This window comes from Mobula birostris, chromosome 2, assembly GCF_030028105.1.
Source record: "Mobula birostris isolate sMobBir1 chromosome 2, sMobBir1.hap1, whole genome shotgun sequence".
NCBI lineage: Eukaryota > Metazoa > Chordata > Chondrichthyes > Myliobatiformes > Myliobatidae > Mobula > Mobula birostris.
This window is the reverse complement of record NC_092371.1, coordinates 17,692,981-17,717,135: the sequence shown is the minus strand read 5'-3', so window position 1 is coordinate 17,717,135 and position 24,155 is coordinate 17,692,981.

Below are 24,155 nucleotides of genomic sequence, written 5' to 3'. Positions count from 1 at the left end.
ATCGGTTTGAAACATAAACAATATGCTGGAATGGAAATAATAAAGTATTATTCTGAGCCCAAGTATAGTTAGGAGGTTAACAACCCTGCCTGCGTGTGACATTACTCTTCTGTTAAATTGTGTTTTAAGGAAAACATTGCAATCGCTATTCAAATAGTTTTGGAATGTGTGTTATATAAACTAAGCTGGTATCATAAATCTGAGGAAGGAAATAAAAATTCTCAGAATATTTTGGCAGTACAGTATACCTGTAAAATGATATAATTGAGTGGGTAAGAAAGGCAGACCAATAGCAGATGGAGTAAGATCTAAATCAAAACAAGGAGGTGAATCTTGGGAGTATTAACATAGAACATAGAATAGTACAGCACATTACAGGTCCTTCGGCCCACAATGTTGTGCCGACCCTCAAACCCTGCCTCCCATATAACCGCCCACCTTAAATTTCTCCATATACCTGCCTGGTACTCTCTTAAACTTCACTAGTGTATCTGCCTCTACCACTGACTCAGGCAGTGCATTCCACACACCAACCACTCTCTGAGTGAAAATCCTTCCTCTAATATCCCCCTTGAACTTCCCACCCCTTACCTTAAAGCCATGTCCTCTTGTATTGAGTAGTGGTGCCCTGGGGAAGAGGCGCTGGCTATCCACTCTATCTATTCCTCTTATTATCTTGTACACCTCTATCATGTCTCCTCTCATCCTCCTTCTCTCCAAAGAGTAAAGCCCTAGCTCCCTTAATCTCTGATCATAATGCATACTCTCTTAGCCAGGCAGCATCCTAGTAAATCTCCTCTGTACCCTTTCCAATGCTTCCACAGCCTTCCTATAGTGAGGCGACCAGAACTGGACACAGTACTCCAAGTGTGGCCTAACCAGAGTTTTAAAGAGCTGCATCATTACATCGCAACTTTTAAACTCTATCCCTCGACTTATGAAAGCTAACATCCCATAAGCTTTCTTAACTACCCTATCTACCTATGGGGCAATTTTCAGGGATCTGTGGACATGTATACCCAGAACCCTCTGCTCCTCCACACTACCAAGTATCCTGCCATTTACTTTGTACTCTGCCTTGGAGTTTGTCCTTCCAAAGTGTACCACCTCACACTTCTCCGGGTTGAACTCCATCTGCCACTTCTCAGCCCACATCTGCAACCTATCAATGTCTCTCTGCAATCTTCGACAATCCTCTACACTATCTACAACACCATCAACCTTTGTGTCGTCTGCAAACTTGCCAACCCAGCCTTCTACCCCCACATCCAGGTCGTTAATAAAAATCACGAAAAGTAGAGGTCCCAGAACAGATCCTTGTGGGACACCACCAGTCACAATCCTCCAATCTGAATGTACTCCCTCCACCACAATCCTCTGCCTTCTGCAGGCAAGCCAATTCTGAATCTACCTGGCCAAACTTCCCTGGATCCCATGCCTTCTGACTTTCTGAATAAGCCTACCGTGTTCATAAGGTTAGGTTGTATGCAACATGTGATAAGATCTTGGGAAGTCATAGAGCCATATATTATACAGCACCAAATTTGGCCCATATGACCAGGGTGCCCCAACCTATATAGCCTTATTTGTCAGTGATTTTGATCCATATCCTTCAAAATATTACCTACCTGTGTTCCTGTCCAACTGTGTGTTAGAAGTGGTATGTCTTGAGCAACAGTGGATCTAAGCCCAAGTCTCAATGAAAGGAGCACCACTGTAGACAGATGGACGCTTGTCTTCATTAGCCAAGGCATAGAAAATAAGAGCAGGAGGGCCATGATATAGTTTTTGTTCAGTGTTATTTGAGGCACCTTTTAGGAGTCATGGATGGAGGGAGCAGCTAGTTAGCTAAAACCAGAAATAGTTTTTTTAAAAAAATCTGTTCACATTTCAACTTCTATTTATGCTATAAGGCTGTTGAAACGAACGATCAGAAGTGGGACATTCTAGTCCTGAATCATTGTAACTACACAATAGAAGACAATAGATGAGTAGTCGTAAACATGAGAGGTTATGTGAATTTTGAGCAATGCACACAAAATGCTGGTGGACCTCAGCCAGTCAGGCAGCGTCTATGGAGAGGAATAAACAGTCGAAGTTTCGGGCTAAGGATCTTCGTCATGACACTAAGTGTTCATGTTAATCGATCCTCATGAAAGTCTTATTAGGAGAGGTCATTAGGAGATCAAATGAAGTGCTTACACATTGTTAAAGATATATATCTGAGATGGAGAGCATCCAGTAAACACACTCCTTACACAAACACATTCACTCACTCCACAAACATTGCCTTCTCATTCTGCTGTTGTCACAGTGAGTATACATACTTCAATGTCTTCCCTGGTATACTCACTGCTCTCCCTCTGCATTGCTACATACATGCAGAGTCAGAAACCAAAGTTTAGTTTAATCCTTAACCAAGCTGGTGCATTCAGGTTGGCTTAATGGTGCTTTTCCCACCATAAATGGCAGAAATTTCAATTTCTTTAATAATTTGGATATGTAAATGTGTACTGTATTTAAGGTCGATACTTCTGTTTATTTTGTAATATGATTGTAACTATGTTAGATTATTAGATTATGAGAACACTCAGTACTCTTTTATTGTCATTTGGAAATGCATACATGCATTAAGAAATGATACAATGTTTATCCAGAGTGATATTACAGAAAACAGGACAAACCAAAGACTAACGCTGACAGAACCACATAATTATAACATATAGTTACAGCAGTAAAAAGCAATACCATAATTTGATGAAGAACAAACCAAGGGCACGGTAAATAAAGTCTCAAAAGTCCCCGAGTCGATCGACTCCCGAGTCCCCGATAATAGGCGGCAAAAGGGAGAAACTCCCTGCCATAAACCTCCAGGCACCGTCAACTTGCCAATGCCTTGGAAGCAGCCGACCACAGCAGACACTGAGTCCATCCATCCGAAAACTTTGAGTTTCCGACCAGCCTCTCCGATACAGCCTCCCGAGCTCCATCCTCTGCCGAGCGCCTTTGACCTCACCCCGGCCGCTGAAACAAGCAAAGCCGAGGATTTCGGGACCTTCTGCTCCGGAGATTCTGGTTACCACACAGTAGCAGCGGTAGCAAAGCGGGCATTTCAGAAGTCTTCCAGATGTTCCTCTGTACTCTCACGTCCATCTCCATCAAATCAGAATTGTGCACGGTCCCCTACTTGACAGATAACAGACATCACCACCAAAGTGGCCACGCGCGCTACCATCTCACCGCCATCTTCCCCTCCTCCTCCTCCAGCAGCATGCACCACGATTGTGGGGTGCATCATATTCTAATTCATGTGTAGTCTTAAGTTAACTTTTGTTGTGTTCAATATTGAGGGATAGTGCAGAGCACACTATGACATTAGCATGCAAGATATCCAATAGAACTTTATTGATAACCCTGCTTGTTGAGAAAATGAACTCCTCCCATGTGGGAGTGACTAACTGAGTAGCACAGGAATAACACTATTAACAACCACTACATCTCCCCTTCCTGAAAAAAAAAATAAGGTATGTACTTCAAAAAGGATCTAGTGCTTTCCAGATATATATGGCAAATAAACTCTTCTCAGGCTTTGTCCCTGAAGAAGATTGCAGGGTTGGTCATTGAAACGTCAGTTAAAATTGATACCTAGCTAGAAGTCTGAGAAGAGTTTATTCCTAGGTATGTATTTATCATCCCTAAAATTGCATTAAAATTATAGTCACTGAAATTGAGTGATTCGGTTTATTTTACCCATAGCACTAATAACGCTCCCTACATAAATATAAAAATAATTGCCAGCGTTATAACTGTCTTTCTCTTTGTTTAACTCTCTCTCTCTCTCTCACTTTTTGTTTTTCTCCTTTTGTCTAACCAATTCCTTTTTTTTTAAGAACAGTCGCATTTTGTGAAATGTTTTCTAAATTAGAACTCTTTTCAATAACACTGAACCTAATCAAGGTCAGGGTAGACTACCTGAACACTCTTTAGTCACTTGCCCTAAGCTACGGTGTGTAGCTTAGGCTGTTGAGTATATTTCTGTGATGCAACAGATAAAAGACACAAAATGGTTTACGTTCCTGGAAGTGTTGGAGTGGATGGAGATTCTTGAACAGGTGCGTCCACTTCAGGTAAATGGTTCTCAACATGAGGATCAGGCCACTCTATTTCTTTTGCTCATTGTAATGCCCTCGTAAAGATGATACTGCTAATGTATTTCATGGAATGTTTTTCTGTAGAAGTGTTTTCTGCTGGTAGTGTTTGGATTACCATTAAAAATAAGGGATGCTTAGGAATGTTGTGTCTTCCAATCAGGATGGTGGAACTGGGAGAAGGTTCTAAAGGACGCTGGGGGAGAGGTTTTGTAATGGACACTTGAGGGAGTTCAAAGTCTCTTCTCAGCAGGAGATGGAGAGAGAAGCTTGAGAGTATCAGACATACGATTCGATCTGACAGGAATCAGCAATTCAAAGGAGCCCAAGAGGGGGATTTCTACCAGGGATTGGTGATTAGGAGTTGGCACCGTGAGTACATTGGACACACTGGCTTTTGGAAGAGTTGAATTTCCAACCTGTGCACATTTGACTGTTTTAATTATGATGGGTCGTTTTGTTTTAATTCATTTTCTTTAATGACTGTTTGGTTAAGTTAACATTCATAAAAATAGTTTCTTTATAATTGTATCCAATGTATAGTCAGTTACTTCTAGCCAACGGGTGATTGCATGGGGGCAGTAAGCTACACATTATTCACACAGATTGGTGTTCAGGTGGGCGAGACATCCCAACCTCATGGGTTTGCAGGACCCAAGTCATATCAACGCTAGACATAAGGAGTCTATGAAAGGTGGTTTACTCACCGCTGAGTCAGGTGGCTGTTAGCAAGGAGCTAACAAGTCGCATCTCTAGAGATGCCCAGTAAAAAGAGGTCTTATACCTTTCGTGAACTTTGAAGATGCACGAGTGCACACCTGTCCCACCTGATTTCATCTTGTGATGTTCTGATCACAAACGATCGTGGTGCATGCTGCTGGACTATTGTTCCTTTGGTGAATTGGTCTGAAACCCCAACAGCTTCACCACTCCTGAGCAGCAACGAAGATTTTGTTCTGTGTCTGAGATTATACATACTCTTTGTTCTCTCACGCTGTGTAGTCTTAAAGTTTCTCACCTGTCTAGGTGTGATAAGTGAGGTTGGAAGGGAAGGAAGGCTTGTTCTCAGACTTCGGCCCATTGACAGCTCTAAAAGACTGCAACCATTCACAAGAGGTGTGGAACAATAAAATAAGAGTTCTTTGTAGGGGTCTTTTGCCTTCAGTGGGAGACTCTTAACAGTTTGCACTGCTTTTTCTGCTTCACCATTTGCCTGTGGCTATTGTAGACTGCTTGTCTGGTGTTTGAACTCAGAGTCCCAAGCAATGGCTTTGAATTCTGAGCAGCTGAATTGTGGACTGTTGTCTGATAAGTGTCTCTAGTATTCCATGATGAGTGAATATAGCTTTCAGGTACTATATAACTACTGCTGAAGATGTAGAGGACAGATTGGACACCTCAGCATTCCGTGAGTAGTAATCCACAGTGAGAAGATATTTGTCTCTTTTCAACTCGAAAATGTCTGTGCCTACAATTTGCCATGGAAAGTCGGGGATTTCTGTGGAACAGAGAGGTTCAGCATGATCCTTGTGCAGTTTTCTGCATGCTTCACATTGATTTACATAATCTCCCAGATGTGAGCTCAGACCAGGTCACCACATGGATTGCCTTGCTCTTAGGTGAAAGATTTCAATGCCTTGATGTCCTTGGTGGATTTGATTGATGATTTTGGTGCAGGAATGATGGGCCTGGAGCCCTTTAGCAGCAAACCTTCTGGAATGGTGAGTGCAGACACGTGGAAATCTGCAGATGCTGGAAATTCAAGCAACGCACACTCAAAGTTGCTGGTGAACACAGTGGGCCAGGCAGCATCTCTAGGAAGAGGTACAGCCGACGTTTCGGGCCAGGACCCTTCGTCAGGACTAACTGAAAGAAGAGATAGTAAGAGATTTGAAAGGGGAAGGGGGAGATCCGAAATGATAGGAGAAGACAGGAGGGGAGGGGTGGATCTAAGAGCTAGAGAAGGGAGAGGATCATGGGACGGGAAGCCTGGGGAGAAAGAGAAGGGGGGAGGGGAACCCAGAGGGTGGAGAGCAGGCAAAGAGTTATAGTGAGAGGGACAGAGGGAGAAAAAAGAGAGAGAGAAAAAAGAGGGAAAAAAATATGTAAAATACATATTTATTAAATAAATAAATAAGGGATGAGGTGTGAAGGGGAGAAGGGGCATTAACGGAAGTTAGAGAAGTCAATATTCATGCCATCAGGTTGGAGGCTACCCAAACAGAATATAAGGTGTTGTTCCTCCAACCTGAATGTGGTTTCATCCTGACAGTAGATGAGGCCGTGCAGGCTCTCCTCCCCACTTCTCTTTCTCCCCAGGCCCAAAACGTCGACTGTACCTCTTCCTATAGATGCTGCCTGGCCCGCTCGTTGACCAGCAGTTTTTGTGTGTGTTGCTAGAATGGTGAGTGTGTCTCTTTCAAGCCAGAAAGGTCTGAGTTTGTGAGCTCTTTTTGTAACAGCTGGCCATCCAATCTCACAGTAGTGTATTGCACGATCTTGCTGCAGAATTGTTCCTTTTCAACTCAACATGAATTCTTCCAGTTTATTCTATGGTGCATGAAAGCTTTCATGTGCCTGAGCTAAGTAGATTCTGGTATCTTCCATAAGGATGGAGTCAGCTTCAAGGTGTTGCCTGGCAACCCTGACCCTTTCTCAGCTCATGATGCATACATTTAACAAATGAGCATAAGCAGTTTAGGTTGATAAGTCTCTGGATATTTTTTATAGATATATGTGAACAAGAACAGTCTTACTATAAATTTTTTTCTTGTTGGGGATCTCACTTGTCTGTAGCACCAATTCATCGACAATCAACCACTTCTGACACCAAAATGCCAGTATGCGGGATATTCAACTAAACTTTATTGATAACCCAACTTGTATAGAATGTGGGAGCAGCTAACTGATTGGCACAGGAATAACTCTATTAACTACCACTACAACTATGTTGATAATTAAAGATGATATGTCCTAGTGCCTAAAAAAGGAGCTCTTCACCCTCCCTCAGTAAGGGGGAGAGAGATAGAGGCTGCGAGTTCACAATGGACAAGAATAAGAACAGAGCTATTATTGTGTTCACTTGTAGATATTGTTTTGTAAATATTGGCAGTTTTTCATTTAACTAATTTTTGTAAGTTTGATTTTTGATGCACCTATTAAACACCATTGCACTAAAGTGCTTAGGACTTCAATGTTATTTCTCTAGTCATAGCCCACGTATCTAACAATATACCACCACTTAATGCAAAGTTCATAACATGTCTGCTTGGTCACTTATTATTCTCTTGTACTTTGGTGCGATGGTATTTATCCCTCAACATTGTAACAAGAGAAATATGTATATTTTACGTGTCTGATATTTTATGCTCAGAAATCCCTTGGGCCAGCCACAATTATTTGAATATTCAAACGGGTTCTGCTAGTTGGGATTTACCCTCATTGTAAATATGTAATTCTGCAAAACTACTCAAAATATAAAATGTTGAGGGGTATAGATAGATAATTCAAGTCCTCCAAAACAACTTCAAAATGTTGAAGTTGCTGGCATGTGTAATGTGGTACTTGTCTATTTTCAAAATGATAAAGTAGTTGTGTGGCTAGGCACAGCTCAAACACCATTTAAAAGTTTGCCAATGACACAACTGGTGCACAGGATCAGCTGATTGAGACATGACAAAAAAGCAAGCTTGCACTCAACCAAGGAATAGATTGTGGAATTAAGGAAGGGGAAGTCAGGAGATCACACATTATTCCTCATCGAGGGGCAGCAGTGGAAAGGATGAGCAGCTTCTAATTATGGAATGTCAATCTCTAAGAGGATCCTGGGCCCTCAATACTGATGCAATCACAAAGAAGTAACTCCAGTGGCTAAACTTCAGTTGCAGTTCTGTTAGAATTCCAGAGTCAGAGAGAAGTACAGCACAGAAACAGGCCCTTCAGCCCATCTAGTCCATGCCAGAACCATTTAAACTGCCTACTCCCAATGACCTGCACCGGGACCGTAGCCCTCCATACCACTAATATCCATGTGCCTGTCCAAACTTCTCTTAAATGTTGAAATTGAGCTTGTATGGACCACTTGTGCTGGCAGCTCGTTCCACAGTCTGACTGAAGAAGTTTCTCCAAATGTTACCATTAAATGTAGTCCCACCCAGTTTCAATGGACAAAGCCTGCTTGCATTAACCCTATCTATACCCCTCAACATTTCATATTCATCTATCAATTCTTCTTTCAATCTTCTACGTTCTAAAGAATACAGTCAAAACCTATTCAATCTTTCCTTTTAACTCAGGTCCTCCAGACCCAGCAACATCCTTGTAAATTTTCCCTGCACTCTTTCAACCTTGTTTACATCTTTCCTGTAGGTAGGTGACCAAAATTGCACAAAATACTCCAAATTAGGGCTCACCAACTTCTTATACAACTTCAACATAACATCCCATCTTCTCTACTTAGTACATTGATTTATGAAGGCCAATGAAGATTGTGGAGGAGATGTTTTTGCCAATCTGAACTGACTGGGGTATACAAGTGAGGAAATCCAGGATCCAAATGCACAAGGGGTTATTGAGGCCCAGGTCTTGCAGTTTAGGGATTTGTTTTGAGGGGATAATGGTGTTAAATGCCAAACTGTAATCAATAAAGAGCATCTTGATGCATGCATATTTGCTGTCCAGATGATCTATGGCTGTGTGAAGAGCCAACGAGGTAGCTCTAATGGTTATTGCCCAGTCAGAAGGTGGAGGAGGGCAGTGGATGGAGCAGTTACAGATATGGCAGAGAAATAGCAGATGCAGTTGGATCTGGCCAAGAGTGAGTTGTTTTACTTTGGAAGTTCAAACCTAAAAGAACAGTATATAGTTAATAACACCATAAGATATAGAAGCAGAATTAGGCTACTCGGCCCATCGAGTCTTCTCAATCATTTCATCATGGCTGATCCATTTTCCCTCTCAACCCCAATCTCCTGCCTTCTCCCCATATTTCTTCATGCACTGACTAATCAAGAATCTATGACAGGACCATAGTGACAAGAACCAAAACAGTGTTAATGTACAGATGGACCTTGGGTCCGTACATTAACACTCTAGCAAGGTGTGATGCTGAGGCATTGGTCAGACCCGCACTGGGAGTATTGGAGTATTGTGAGCAGTGTAGGGCTTTATCGAAGAAAGATGTGCTGGCATTGGAGCGGGTATTGAGAATGATTCCAGGAATGAAAGGGTTAATACATGAGGAGCATTTGAAGCCTGTGCTTGCTGGAGTTTAGAAGAATGAGAGGGTAACTCATTGAAACCTATAAAATATTGAAAGTGGATGTGCAGAGGATATTTCCAATACTGGGTGAGCTGAGGAGCAGAGGGCAGCCTCAGAACAGAAGGATGTCCATGTAGAACAGAGATGAGGAGGAATGTCTCTAGACATTTGATGGTGAATCTGTGGAATTAATTGCCACAGTTAGCTGTGGGGGGCCAAGTCATTAAGTGGAAGTTGATAGGTTTTTAATTAGTTAGGGCATCAAAGATTACAGGGAGAATGCAGGAGAATAGGGTTGAGGAGGCTGATTTAAGCCATGATGGAATGGCCGAGCAGACTCAATTGGTCAACTGATTTCTTATGGTCATTTGGTTGTATGGTCTATCATCCCCTGAAAGTAGCTGCACAAGTTGATAGGGAGGAAAAGATGATAAAGAACGCTTGCCTTTATTAGTTGTAGCATTGAATTCAAGAGTCTGAAAGTTATATTGCAGCATTATAAAGTTTTGGTTTGGCCTCATCCAGAGTATTGCTTTCAATTCTGGTCTCCCCATATAGGAAACATGCACTCAATACTCCCAAGAGGAAGTGATAGATAGGCTTAGTAGGCATCTACTCTACTTAATGAAGTGGCCACTGAGTGTATGGTCATGTCTTTTGCTGTTTTGGCCCATCCATCTCAAGGGTCGATGCTTTTTGCATTCAGAGATGACCTTCTGCACGCCAATGTTGCAGCATCTGGTAATTTTAGTTATTGTTACCTTCCTGTCAATTTCAACCAGTGTAACCATTCCCCTCTGACGTCTTTCATTAAAATGGCATTTTTGCCTACAAAACTGTCACTAACTGGTTGTGTTTTTTTTTATTTTTTGCACCATTGTCTGTAAACTCTGGAGACTGTTGTGTGCAAAAATCCCACGAGTTTCTGAGATACTCTGGCATCAGTAATTAGACCACAGTCAAAGTCATTTGGATCATATTTCTTCCCCATTCTGATGTTTGTTCTGAGCAACAACTGAACTTCAACCATGTCTCCAAGTCTTTATGCATTGAGTTGCTACCATATGATTGGCTGATTAGATATTCCCATGAACGAGCAGGTATACAGCTGTACTTAACAAAGTGGCCACTGTTTGTATAGACATTATTTAGAAAGACATGCAAATAGGCAAGGAATAAAAGGATAAAGGCCATGTGCAGGCAAGATGGGATCAGTTTCGATTAGTAACATAGCTGGCACAGACAGGGTGGTTCGAGAGGTCAAAGTTCAAAGTAACCTCTAGCCTTACTATCCACAACACCACCAACTTTCATGCCTTCCACAAATTTGCTAGTCATTCCTCCTCCATTCACATTACAGTTGTTAATATATATCACAAACAACAGTAACAATACCAGTGGTACACCACTGGTCACAAACTTCCAATCAGAAAAACTTATTTCCAGCACTACAATTGTAGAAAAGAAAGAAAGGAAAAGTGAAGCAGAATTACAAGCACAAACGTCTATGCTGATACATAAAGAAAGAAAGAAAATTATCTGATGTTTGAAAGTTCAGCAATGTTGTAATGCTGCACATGCCTGGACAAAAAAATTGAGGCACCATTCCTTGAGTTACCTTAGGCTTAATTGTAGCAGGAGGCCACAGGCAGAGAGTTTAGAGTTAAAGTGGCGGGCAATAGGCAGCACAGGGGTCATTCTCTGAAATTTGAACGAGTGCAGACACTGAGGGTACAAACAGGAGCATAAAAGTTTCCACAGGGATGTGGAGGGGAGGATGTTGGCTTGAATGCTAGACCAAGGAACAAGTGGTCTCCTCTCTCTTCTTATTTGTGCCTCTAGGATATTTCCTTCGTGTTTGATTAACCTTATATTTTTCAATAATTGTGAATTAGAATAACCAACCCAACCCAAAACCTTTCTTATTTTTATCATTACTCTTATTAATAGAGTAAATTTTTGACGTTTTACATCATTACAATAAAGTTTCTTACTGGGACATATTGTACATTCACTCCAGTGTGAGATACCATAACCTCTTATTATCCATCATAATAAATTTGTCATCAACTTCTGCCATCTGCCCATTGTATTTTTCCATTTCAGATATATGAGTCTGTGCATGTTTCCAAGTAGCCCTTTATTAAATCCCAGTGAGACAATTTCCTAGCCATATCCTCTTGAGCCTACTTTGATCATGTTGAACAATAATTCATTTTGCTGTGCAGTTTGCCTTTCTGTTCAATTCTAAACCATTCATAGTTTTAGATATTCAGCTTATTATCTTCATCTCGATCATTAATAAAGATCAGGAGAGCAGTGGGCTGCAGACATCCTGTGAGACACCACAGATCAGTGCTTTATGCCTGGAGAATCATCTATTAAAGAGTACCCTATTTGTCAGATTATTCAGTCCACTTCCATATTTTTCAACACCATCCTATCAAATGCTTTTCAAAATTGAGCTCATCAATTTTATCAACTTTGCCTGTAATTTCCACCCTGCCCTTAAATTCACTTGGTTCAACTCTGACACATCGCTTCCCTTTCTTGAACCTTCTCTGAAGAAAACTGTCAACCAACACCTTCCATAAACCTACTGATTCCCACAGTTATCTCAACTATACCTCTTCCCACCGTACCTCCTGTAAAAATGCTATTTTAGTTTCTTAGTTTCTTTGCCTCCATCACATCTGTTCCCAGGATGCAGACTTCCAGTTCAGGATATCAGAGATGTCCTCCTTCTTCAGAGAAGAGGGTTCCATTGTTTTAGACACAACAGATCGGGAGGGGTGGTGTTACTAGTCAGGGAAACTATCATGACAGTACTCAGTCTGGACAGACTGGAGAACTCCTCTGGTGAGGCGTTATGGGAAGAACTTAGATATAATCAAGGTATGACCATGTTAATAGAGCTATATTACAGACCATCCAATAGCCTGAGGGATTTAGGGGAACAAATTTGCAGAGAGATGGCAGACTGTTGCAAGAAACGCAAGTTTGTTTATAGTAGGTGATTTTAACTTTCCACATATTGACTGGGACTCCCATTCTGTAAAAGGACTAGATCAGTTCGACCTTGTCAGTGTGTTCAAGGAAGTTTCCTGAATCAATACGTCGAAGTCCCAAGGAGAAAATGCGTGATATTTGATCTGCTATTAGGGAATGAGACAGGGCAGGTGACAGAAGTTTGTGTAGGGGACACTTTGCATCCAGTGACCACAATGCCATTTGTTTCAAAGTAAATATAGAAAAGGATAGGTCTGGCCCGTGGGTAACCTTCAAAGTGAAATTTTGAGAATACAAATCTTGTATGTGCTTGTCCGAATAAAAGGTAAGGATAACAGGATAAGAGGTGTAAGGAACCTTGGTTTTCCAGAGATATTAAAACCCTGGTTAAGAAAATGGAGTGCATGGAACTATAGGTGGGTAGGAACAAATGGGGTGTTCATGGGGTATAAGAAGTGCAAGAGAACACTTAAGAAAGAAATCAGTAGGGCTTAAGAAGACATGAAGTTTCCCTAACATAGAAGGTGAAGAAGAATCCTAAGGAATCCTACAGATATTGTAAGAGCAAAAGGATTGTAAGAAACAGTTTTGGTCCTCTGGAAGATCAGAATGGTGATCAATGTGTTAAGCCAAAAGAGATGGGGGAGATCTTAAATAACTCTTTTGCATCTGTATTTACTCAGGAGACAGACACAGAATCTGTATGAAGTGAGCCAAAGCAGCGTTAACTTCATGGACCCTAAACATATTACAGAAGAGGAGGTGCTTTCTGTCCTGAGTTAAATTAGGACGGATAAATCCTCAGGGCCTGACAAGTGCAGAGTTGTTGGGGCCCTAGCAGAGATACTTAAATGATCCTTAGTGACAGGTGAGGTACCAGAAGATTGGAGGATAGCTAAAGCTGTTCCACTGTTCAAAAAAGGCGGAAAAAATAAATGAAGAAACTATGGGCCAGTAAGCCTGACATTAGTAGTGGGAAAGATATTGGAAGGTATTCTAAGGGACTGGATATGTAGGCATTTGGATTGACAAGAACTGATTAAGGATAGTCAGCATGGCTTTGTGCATGGTAGGACATGTCTAATCAATTTTACAATTGTTCAGGAAGTTACCAGGAACTTTAATTAAGGCATGACAGTAGATATTGTCTACATGGATCTTGGTACGGCATTTGATAAGGTCCCTCATGGGGGGTTGGTCAAAAAGTTTCAGTTGTTCAGCATTCAGGATAAGGTAGTAAATTGGATTAAACATTGGCTTTGTGGGAGAAGCCAGAGAGTGGTAGCAGATGGTTGCCTCTCTGACTGGAGACCTGTGACTAGTGGAGAGCCGCAGGACTGGTGCTGAGACCATTGTTGTTCATCGTCTATATGAAGAATCTGGATGATAATGTGGTTAACTGGATCAACAAATTTGTGGAAGATTGAGAGGAGATTTGGTAGTGTTATACAAAATTATGAGGGCTAATTATACAGTAAATGCAAGCAGGCTTTTTCCACTGAGGTAGGGTGAGACTACAACCACAAGTCATGGGTAAGGGTGAAAGGTGAAAAGTTTAAGGGGAATATGAGGGGATACTTCTTCACTTAGAAAGTGGTGACAGTGTGGAACGAGCTGCCAGCACAAGAGGTGCATGCAAGCTCGATTTCAATATTTAAGAGAAATTTGGATAGGTACATGGATGGTGGGGGTCTGGAGGGCAGATAAATGGGAGTAGGCAGTTTAAATAGTTCAGCAAGGACTAGATGGGCTGAAGGACCAGTCTCTGTGCTGCACTCTATGACTCTAGTGGATTTTAACGTCTTACCAACCACCGAAGTAAGGCAAAATGACCTGTAATTTCCTTTCTTTTGCCTCCCTCCCCTGTTAAAGAGTGGAGTGGCATTTACAATTTTCCAGTCCTCCAGAAACATTCCAGAATCTAATGATTCTTGGAAGATCATTACTAATCACTCCACTGTATGTTCAGCTGCCTTTTTCAGAATTCTGGAGTATGTAGGTGACTTACCTACCTTCAGACCAATCAGCTTCCCTAGCACCTTCTCCTCAGTAATGGGGACTTCACTCACTTCTGCGCACCCCCCCCCCCGACACTCTTCTCATATTTTGTACATGCTGCTGGTGTCTTACACAGTGAAAACTGAAGCAAAATGCCTATAGAATGCATCCACCATTTCTTTGTCCTCAGCGTCATTTTCCAGTGGTCCAATATCTATTCTTGTCTCTTTTTTTAACTCTTTACGTATCTGAAAAAACTTATGGTTTCCTCTTTTATATTATTAGCTAGCTTACTTTCATATTTCATTTTTTTGCTCCTTAGTGTTCTTTTAGTTGCCTTTTGTTGGTTTTAAAAGTTTCCTTATCCTCCAGATTCCCACTAGTTTTTGATAAATTAGATTCCCTCTGTTTCACTTTTATGCTGTCTTTGTCTTCCCTTGTTAGCCGTATTTTCTTCATCCTCCTTTTAGAATTCTTCTTTGTGATGAACCAGTCCCGCATCTTCCAAATTACTCCCAGGAACTCTTGCCTCTGGTACTCTTCCACTATCCCTGCTAGTGCCCCTTCAATCAACTTTGGCCAGCTCCTCTCCCATCCCTCTGTATTTTCCTTCATGCCACTGTAATATTGGTACATCTGATTTTAGTTTCTCTCTCAAACTTCAGTGGGAATTCTATCTATTATCTGTCTCCTAAGAATTCCTTTACCTTAAGCTCCCTAATCAAATCTGGTTCATTACACAACAACCAATCCAGAATTGCCTTTCCCCTAGTGGGCTCAACCACATTCTGCTGTAAAAAGAGTTCTACATAGGCATTCTACAAATTACTCTCTTGTGACCCAACACCAACTTGATTTTTCCAATCTGCTTGCATATTGAATTCCACCATGACCATTGCCCTTTTTACATGCTTTTTCCATTACCTACTGTAATTTGTACCCCACATCCTGGCTACAGTTCGGACCGGATTCTACTTCACAAGGATTCTACATCATCTGATCTTTTATCAGTTTTTTTAAGGATTTGTTTTCATTTTTCACCATTGAAGCCAACCTGCTCACCTGCCCGTCCTTTCAATACAAAGGATGTTAAGCTCCCTGATGTGATCTTCTTTCAATCACGACTCGGTGATGCCCACAATATCACATGGGCCAATTTCTAACTGCAAAATCAATTACTTTATTATGTATATTGTGTGCACTCAAATGTAACACTTTCAGCCCTGTATTCAACGGGCTTCCTTCAATTTTGTCTTCAGGTTGCCTGAATTTAAATTCTTATCCCCTTCTAAACTTTTGGTCTTATTCTTTATTCTGGAGATTTAGTAACCTCTCCTGCACTCTCCTTCAGCTTTACATTTTTCATACATTTCCAAGATATTGAACCCAACCCCCTAATATTTAGTTTAAAGCCCTATCCATAGCCCTAGTTCTGTGATTTGCCTGGATTCCATCTTGTGGTTCAGGTGGAGCCCATCCCTTTGGAACAGCACCCTCCTGCTCCAATACTGGTAGCAACATCCCACAAATTCAAACCCACTTCTCCCACACCAATCGTTGAGCCACACAGTTAGCTTTCTGATCATATTAACCCTGTGCCAATTTGCGTGAGCTCAAGTATCAATACAAAGAGTATAATGTTTTTGGTTCCACATTTTCATTTAGCCATTAGCTGCTAAATGTCCCTCACCAGAACCTCTGCCCTATTTCTCCTATATTGTTGGTTCTCACTCCTCCAGCACTACCCCTTGGATCCCTTTACCTGTTTCACACCTTCTTATCCCTGGCCACAGACTGAATTGGAAGTAATTAATTTAATGGGTATGACTGCCTTCTGAAAGACAGTATCTGGGTAACTTTCCCCCTTCCTGATGCATTGCAGTGTTTGAAGCTCAGATACCAGGACATCAACTTTGAGCCTGAGTTCCTCGAGCAGCCAACATTCACTGCAGGTGTGGTCACCAGGAACCATAAAAAGATCCACTAGCTTCCGCATCATCCAGCTACAACACAGCACCTGGTCCTGCAACCCGACTTTATTTAATTAAAAAAGCAGTTAAATACTCAAAGTTATCTGACGCCATAAGTCATATAGTTAAGGTATGGGGCAAGAAGTTTAGAAAACAGTTGAGGAAAAAATTTTCTTCACTCACAGAGTAGTTGGAATTTCAAACACCCTTTCTTTGAGTGTGGTGGAGTCAGGTGTTCTCACATTGAGACAAGCATTTGAATCAACAGGGCCAATAGACCGGTCCTGGACTTCTTTCCATCTGGCATATTTTGCATTTTGTTGTTTGATTGTTTGTGGTTTTTGTATTGCGATATTTATGCTCTATTCTTGGTTGGTGCGGCTGTAACGAAACCCCATTTCCCTCAGGATCAATAAAGTATATCTATCTATCTTTCTATCTATAAAAAGATATGGGCAAAAACCTGGCAAAGTAGATTTCAGGAAGGTTTCCATTTTGTAGAGGATGAAATGTTACATCTCACATTTTGACATTCACCAACATATATTCTCTATCCATTCTTAGCCTGTGTTTTAGAGGTGACTGTCTTGCTTTTTCATTGTGTTTGGTTACTGTCCTGTTATCCCTTCATTAGCAATACGCATCCCGGTGGCCAGTTTTGTGTTCATAAGTTGATATCTCTTCTGCAGTTTAATAAAGCAAGTAAACCAAGTAGAATTCCAACCAGACATCCTTCACTGATGGTTAGCACCAGCTAATAGCAGCAGATAATTATAGGTTATTCAGACAGACTGCACTGTCCTCATAGTCCAGAAAATAAGCACGCAATATACATGGCCCGGGTTTTACTAAACGTAGGCCTTCTGTGTGGAGCATCTGACTGAAGATGTTTCAGGACCAGTACTCAGGAATGTAGCCGAAGTCGGGTCAAGTGGAAAGGACACAGTTCAATTTGTGATGGGGAGGGTAATCCCTATGCCAATTCGAAGAATTGTTGCAATTACAATGTTCTGATCCAACAGTTCCATGTAATTTTAACTACTTCAGTCAAATAAAAACTACTCAAAGACAGAAGTTTCATCAAAATACCATTAAATTTATGGCACATTAGGATAACTTTTGAAGTGAATCAGATAAAAAGCTGACAGGTTCTGATTGCTACAGTTAATTATTTCTTTGGCCATTTCTCATGAATTTTCTACCAACTCATTTGGTCTGGACAATTTTGTTGGATCCTGCTTTACTAATAAATCAAGCTTTATGAAAATTGTTTCCAGTATTGCACAGGAAAGTTCATTCTTTCCTCCATGTGACTATTATCTCAGGATATCAGCTTCCTGTCTTCCTACCAAAGAAGCACAGAGGTTTTACCAAAATCAGGTATGTGTTTAAATATCAAAGAAGCTTAGCAATTTAATTATATTCAGCTAAGCACAATTTTATCCTGATTTAGATTATGAGAACACTCAGTCCTCTTTTATTGTCATTTAGAAATGCATACATGCATTAAGAAATGATACAATGTTCCTTCAGAGTGATATCACAGAAAACAGGACAAACCAAAGTCTAACACTGACAGAACCACATAATTATAACATATAGTTACAGCAGTGCAAAACAATACCATAATTTGATGAAGAACAGACCATGGGCACGGTAAAAAAAAAATCTCAAGTCCCGATCGACTCCCGAGCCCCCAATAGCAGGTGGCAAAAGAGAGAAACTCCCTGCCATAAACCTCCAAGGCACCGACAACTGCCGATGCCTTGGAAGCAGCCGACCACAGCCGACACCGAGTCCGTCCATCTGAAAACTTCGAGCCTCCGACCAGCCCCTCCGATACAGCCTCCTGACTGCCATCATCTGCAGAGCGCTTTCGACCTCGCCCCGGCCGCGAAACAAGCAAAGCCGAGGATTCGGGGCCTTCTGCTTATGAATACATACTTTAAAACTGTGCTTAAACTTCTGGAATTATCACACCTTTCTCTCCTTAAGAGGGGAGGAGGAGAAGACAGCGGTGTGATGCAGAGCACAGCAGCCACTCCGGTGAATGATATCTGTAATCTGTCAAGTAGGGCGCCATGCACAATCCTGATTTGATGGAGCAGACGTGTGAGAACGGAGGAACATCTGGAGAAACTTCTGAAATGCCTTCTTCGCTGCCGCTGCTACTGTGTAATCCTGAATCTCTGGAGGAGAAGGCCCCGAGTCCTCGGCTTTGCTTGTTGCTCGGCGGCCGGGGCAGGGTCAAAGCGCTTGGCAGAGATAGTGCTCGGTGCTCAGTGTCGGAGGGCTGGTCAGAGGCTCGAAGTTTTCGGACAGACTCAGAGTCGGCTATGGTCGGGTGCTTCCAATGCATCGGCAGTTGTCGGCACCTGGAAGTTTATGGCAGGGAGGGTTTCTCCCTTTTGCCGCCTGCTATCAGGAATAGACGAGGATTGAGTGTCCTCATAATCTAATCTAATCTAATCTAATCTAATGGCCTGAAGCATCTACGGCCAATCAACTCTTCTCACCTGGGTGAGGTTTTTGAGAGGAGCTGCCACTTTCACCCATCAAGACCACAAGACCAGAAGATTTAGGAGCAGAATTAGGCCATTTGGCCCAGCAAGTCTGCTCTGCCATTTCATCATAACTGATCGATCTTCTCTCTCAGCCTCGAACTCCTGCCTTCTCCCCATATCCCTTCATGCCCCAATTAATCAAGAATCTATCAACCTCTGCCTCGAATACATCCAATGACTTAGTCTCCACAGCTGCCTGTGACAACAGATTCCACAGATTCACCACTCCCTGGCTGAAGAAATTCCTCTTCATCTCCTCTATTCTAAGGCCTTGTCCGCTAGTCTTAGACTCCCCTACCATAGCAAACATTCTCTCCACATCCACTCTTTTGAGGCCTTTCAACATTAAATAGGTTTCAATGAGGTCACCCCTCATCCTTCAGAATTTCTGTGAATACAGGCCCAGAGTCATTAATCACTCGTCATATGACAAGCCCTTCAATCACAGAATCATTTTCCTTTGAACCCTCTCCAATGTCAGCACATTCTTTCATAGATAAGGGACCCATAACTGCTCACAGTATCCCAAGTGTGACCTCACTAGTGCTTCATAAAGCCTCAATATTACATCATTGCTTTTACATTGTAGTCCTCTTGAAATGAATGCTAACATCTATATGCCTTCCTCACCAACGACTCAACTTGCAAATCAACCTTTAGGGAATTCTGCACAAGGGCTCCCAAGTCCCTTCGCACTTAAGATTAAGCCTCTCTACGTCAAAACTAACTGCCCCATCACCTATTTTTGTATCATTAACGAACTTTGTCACAAAGTTGTTAATTCCATTAGCAAAGTCATTGACATGTTACATAAAAAGAATTGGTCACAATACAGACCCCTGTGGAACACCACTAGTCACCTGTAGCCAGCCAGAAGAGTCTCCCTTTATTCCCATTCTTTGCCTCTTGCCAATCAGCCAATGCTTCATCCATTTCTAGTATCTTTCCTATAATATCATGGGCTTTTAGTTTGTTAATCAGCTTTGTCTGTGGCACTTTGTCAAAGGCCTTCTGAAGTTCCAAGTACTCAACATCAACAGCTTCTCCTTTGTCTAATCTGCTTGCTATTTCTTCAAAGAATTCCAACCTATTAGTCATGCAAGATTTTCCCTTAAGGAAACCTATTTTATCATGTGCCTCCAAATACCGCAAAACCACCACCTTATCAATTGACTCCAACATCTTCCCAAACACTGAGGTCAGATTAACTGGCCAATAATTTCCTTTCTTCTTCATCTTTCCTTATTGAAGAGATGGGTGACAGCTGCAACTTTCGTTCCTTCCAGAATCATGTCAGAATCAATTGATTCTCGAAAGATCATTACTAATGCCTCCGATACAATCTCTTCAGCTACTTCTTTCTGGACCCTGGAGCGTAGTCCATCTGGTCCTGGTGACTTATATACAGTAGCTTCAGATCTATTAGTTTCCCAAGAACCTTCTGACTAGTAAAGGCAACTTCACTTACTTCTGCCCCGCTGAAACCCTCGAACTTCTGGCGTAATGCTGGTGTCTTCCACAGAGAAGACTGATACAAAATACTTATTCAGTTCATCCGCTATTTCCTTGAACCCCTTTACTATCTCTCCAGCATCATTTTATAGCCGTCCCATAACCACTTTCGCCTCTCTTTTAAACTTTGTGTATCTGAAGAAACTTTTCATATCCTCTTTAATATTTTGCAATCATCAGCCTCTCCTAGCTAGCAGTCTCACTACACACTGCCTCTGATGGTAAACCAACTACCCCATCCTCAACACTATCACTCCAGTACCCATCTCTCTGACAAATTAGTTTAAACCCTCCTGAACAGCTCTCGCAAATCTTCCCACAAGGATATTTGTCCCCCTTGAGTTCCGTTGCAATCTGTCTCTTTTCTACAGGTCATACCTTCCCCAGAAGAGATCCCAATGATCCATAAACCTGAACCCCTGCCCCCTGCACCAGTTCCTCAACCATGCATTCACCTACTAAATCACCCTATTCTTACCCTCACTGGTGCGTGGCATGGGCAGCAATCCAGAGATTACTACCCTAGAGGTCCTGTTTTTCAGCTTTCTACCTCAGTCGCTAAAATATCTCTTCAGAACCTCCTCATTTTTTCTATCTATATCATTGGTGTAATATGTACTAGAACTTCTGGCTGCTCCCCCTTCCCCCTTAGAGTCTCATGGATCTGATCAGAGATGTCCCTGATACTGGCACCTGGAAGGTAACATTCCATTCAGGGGTCTCTATTGTTCCCCTAGAGTCTCATCTCTATTCCTCTGACTATGGAATCTCCTATCACCACTGCAGTTCTCTTCACCTGCCTGGACCTGTGATTTCTTCCGGGGTTTAATCAGGATCAACAAGGTGAATAGAGGAGGAGAGGTGACATCTGGAACAATGAGCGGTACGTTGTGGGCTGGTGGCTGGTGAATTAGAGGATGTTGAGCTGTGTTCTGAGATAGCGAGCATCATAATCACTCTCGACCAGGTGTTCCCAACCTGGGGTTCCCATCCCATGACGTTATCTCTATCCACCCACTCAACTGCTGATAGTCAGCTGCTTATCAGGCTGGACACATCCGGAATCCTCTGGTATCCCTGCCGGAAATGGCCCAAGTAGATGAAACAGAAGAGCTTCTCAACTTCAGTGCACCTTGCATACCAGATGTCACATCGAAAATTTGCAGACTCTGAAAAATGAATGGGTAGCTTGGAAACTAAACCTTCTGAGTCTCACATTACAAAACTTCAAAGACACATTATTCTGCTTGTGTAGGCATTTCCAAGATTCAAGAATATTTAATGTCATTTCCAACACACAAGTGTGAAGGAGAAAATTCTGGATCTGATGCAGCACAAAAAAAATTAAGATAAAGAACACAAGAATAAAAACCACAATAAGCATAAATATATAAGATAGCTTATATACATAGATTAATTGTATGTTCATGTAGTGACACTGTGTTGGCGCATGGCCAAGTGGTTAAGGCGTCGGTCTAGTGATCTGAAGGTTGCTAGTTTGAGCCTCAGCTGAGGCAGCGTGTTGTGTCCTCGAGCAAGGCGGTTAACCACACATTGCTCTGCGGCAACACTGGTGCCAAGCTGTATCAGCCCTAGTGCCCTTCCCTTGGGCAACATCGGTGGCATGGAAAGGGGAGACTTGCAGGATAGGCAACTGCCAGTCTTCCATACAACCTTGCCCAGGCCTGCACCCTGGAAACCTTCCAAGGTGCAAATCCATGGTCTCACAAGACTAATGGATGCCTATAAAGATAGTGACACTAGGCACAGGGTGTCTGTACATAAGGTGACTGGGAAGAAATGATAAAATAGTAGTATTGGGGCACATGGAGACCAATATGGACCAATATTTGTAATAACCAGTGTGCACCAAAATCTTGTGCTGTGCAATATTTTGCCCAGTGACAACATTTTTAAGTGGAAGTAAACCTGAAGCTATTCTAAGGATTATATCCTCTGGCTTTAATCATTTTCACTCTCACTCATCTGCACTCTCACGAAACATATGTAGCAGGGCTGTAGCAGGAAATAAAGGATTTTCTTGCCGGAGCTTTTCCACACAGTCCATATGTGATTTCTTGCTAATTGACACTTTAAAAAGTCAGATTTCCAAATATCACTCCATTTCTCCCCACTTGCAAATCCTCTAGCGAATTTAGCTTTGCGACAATACACAGAAGTAACATAAGAAACAAGAGCAGGAGTAGGTCATCTGACCCGTCGAGCTTGCTCCGCCATGCAATAAGATCATGGCTGATCTGGCCATGGTCTCATCTTCACATACCTGTTCTATCCCCATAACCCTCAATTCCCCTTCTACGTAAAAATCTATCCAACCCTGTCTTAAATATACTGTATGTACAGTATTTACTGAGGTATGGGATAACACTAGCTTCTGGATTCATAAATATTTCTTGTAGCTGTATGTTCCTGACCTCACGAGCTTTTGATGTAGTAATTTCTACTGAAACAATAAGCAATTCCACTTTAAATGAACCAACAGTTCTTTTGTGCTTTACGCCTTTTGCTTCTTTGGGATTTGACATAGTGAATCAATAATTTATTCAATAAAAATAATATAAATCAGTTCTAAAATCTGCAGACAAATCATCACAATCTCTACATTGTCAATACCATCTGCATCAAAAACAGGAAAAGGAAATGTGATTGTGTACGATCATGAAATATATTTAACATGCCAACGAAGTAGATGGGGACAACCTTTTGTGCACAGTTTAAATTACTTTGCGTGCTAGTAGCAGATGATCTGTTCATCTACACACACACACACACACACACACACACACACACACACACCTCAGAGGGAACACTGGTGGAGGTGTGGGTTAGTGGGTGGGGATGTTGATCAGCCTTACTGCTTGGGGGGGAGTAACTGTTTTAGTCTGGTGGTCCAAGCGTGGATGGTACATGGCCTCACCAGTGGTGCTCGGTAGGCTCTTTCTGGAGTGAAAAGTGCAGGTGCTATTTCCGATGTACACTACCCATATCCTGCCTGGTATTAGAAGTTGCAGGTTTGACAGTGTTGTTTCTCTGTTTTTTTTCTGATCCTTAGGTTTCTTCTGGGGGTCAAGAATGATGAGGAGTTATAATTCCTAACAATCGTTTACTTTAAAGTTTAAAAAAAGATACAGGCAGTTGGAACTAAGTGAAAAACTGAGGGGAAAAGCAGAGAATCAATGAAAAGCAAAGGTGAAGGAGGCAAAGATGGTGCCTCTGAAAAACCCACCACCTTTATAGTCTAGATAACAGAAACCCCTTAGATAATAATAAAGCAATCAACAGTTCCACAATTACATCATGTGCTTAGTGCCAACACTTAGCCAATGAAAAATAACCAATTACCCCCGGGATTAATAAAGTATGACGCTGACTATAAGAAAGGTGATAAACTGTTATGGAACTGCTATACCATTTTCTGCCAGTAGGTGGAACAAACCACCATTTACTGTGAAAAATACATGAGTTTTTTTAAAAGGTACAAATTATGATTAAACTGTGACCTTACTCTTACAATAATGTTTACACCTTTGGAAAATGATGCTGATGGGGTAGTAATGGGGGACAAAGAAATGGCAGATGAACTAACAGGTATTTTGCATCTGCCTTCTCTGTGGAAAACACTAGCAGTGTCCAGAGGTCTGTGAGTGTCAGGGAGCAGGAATGAGTGCCAATG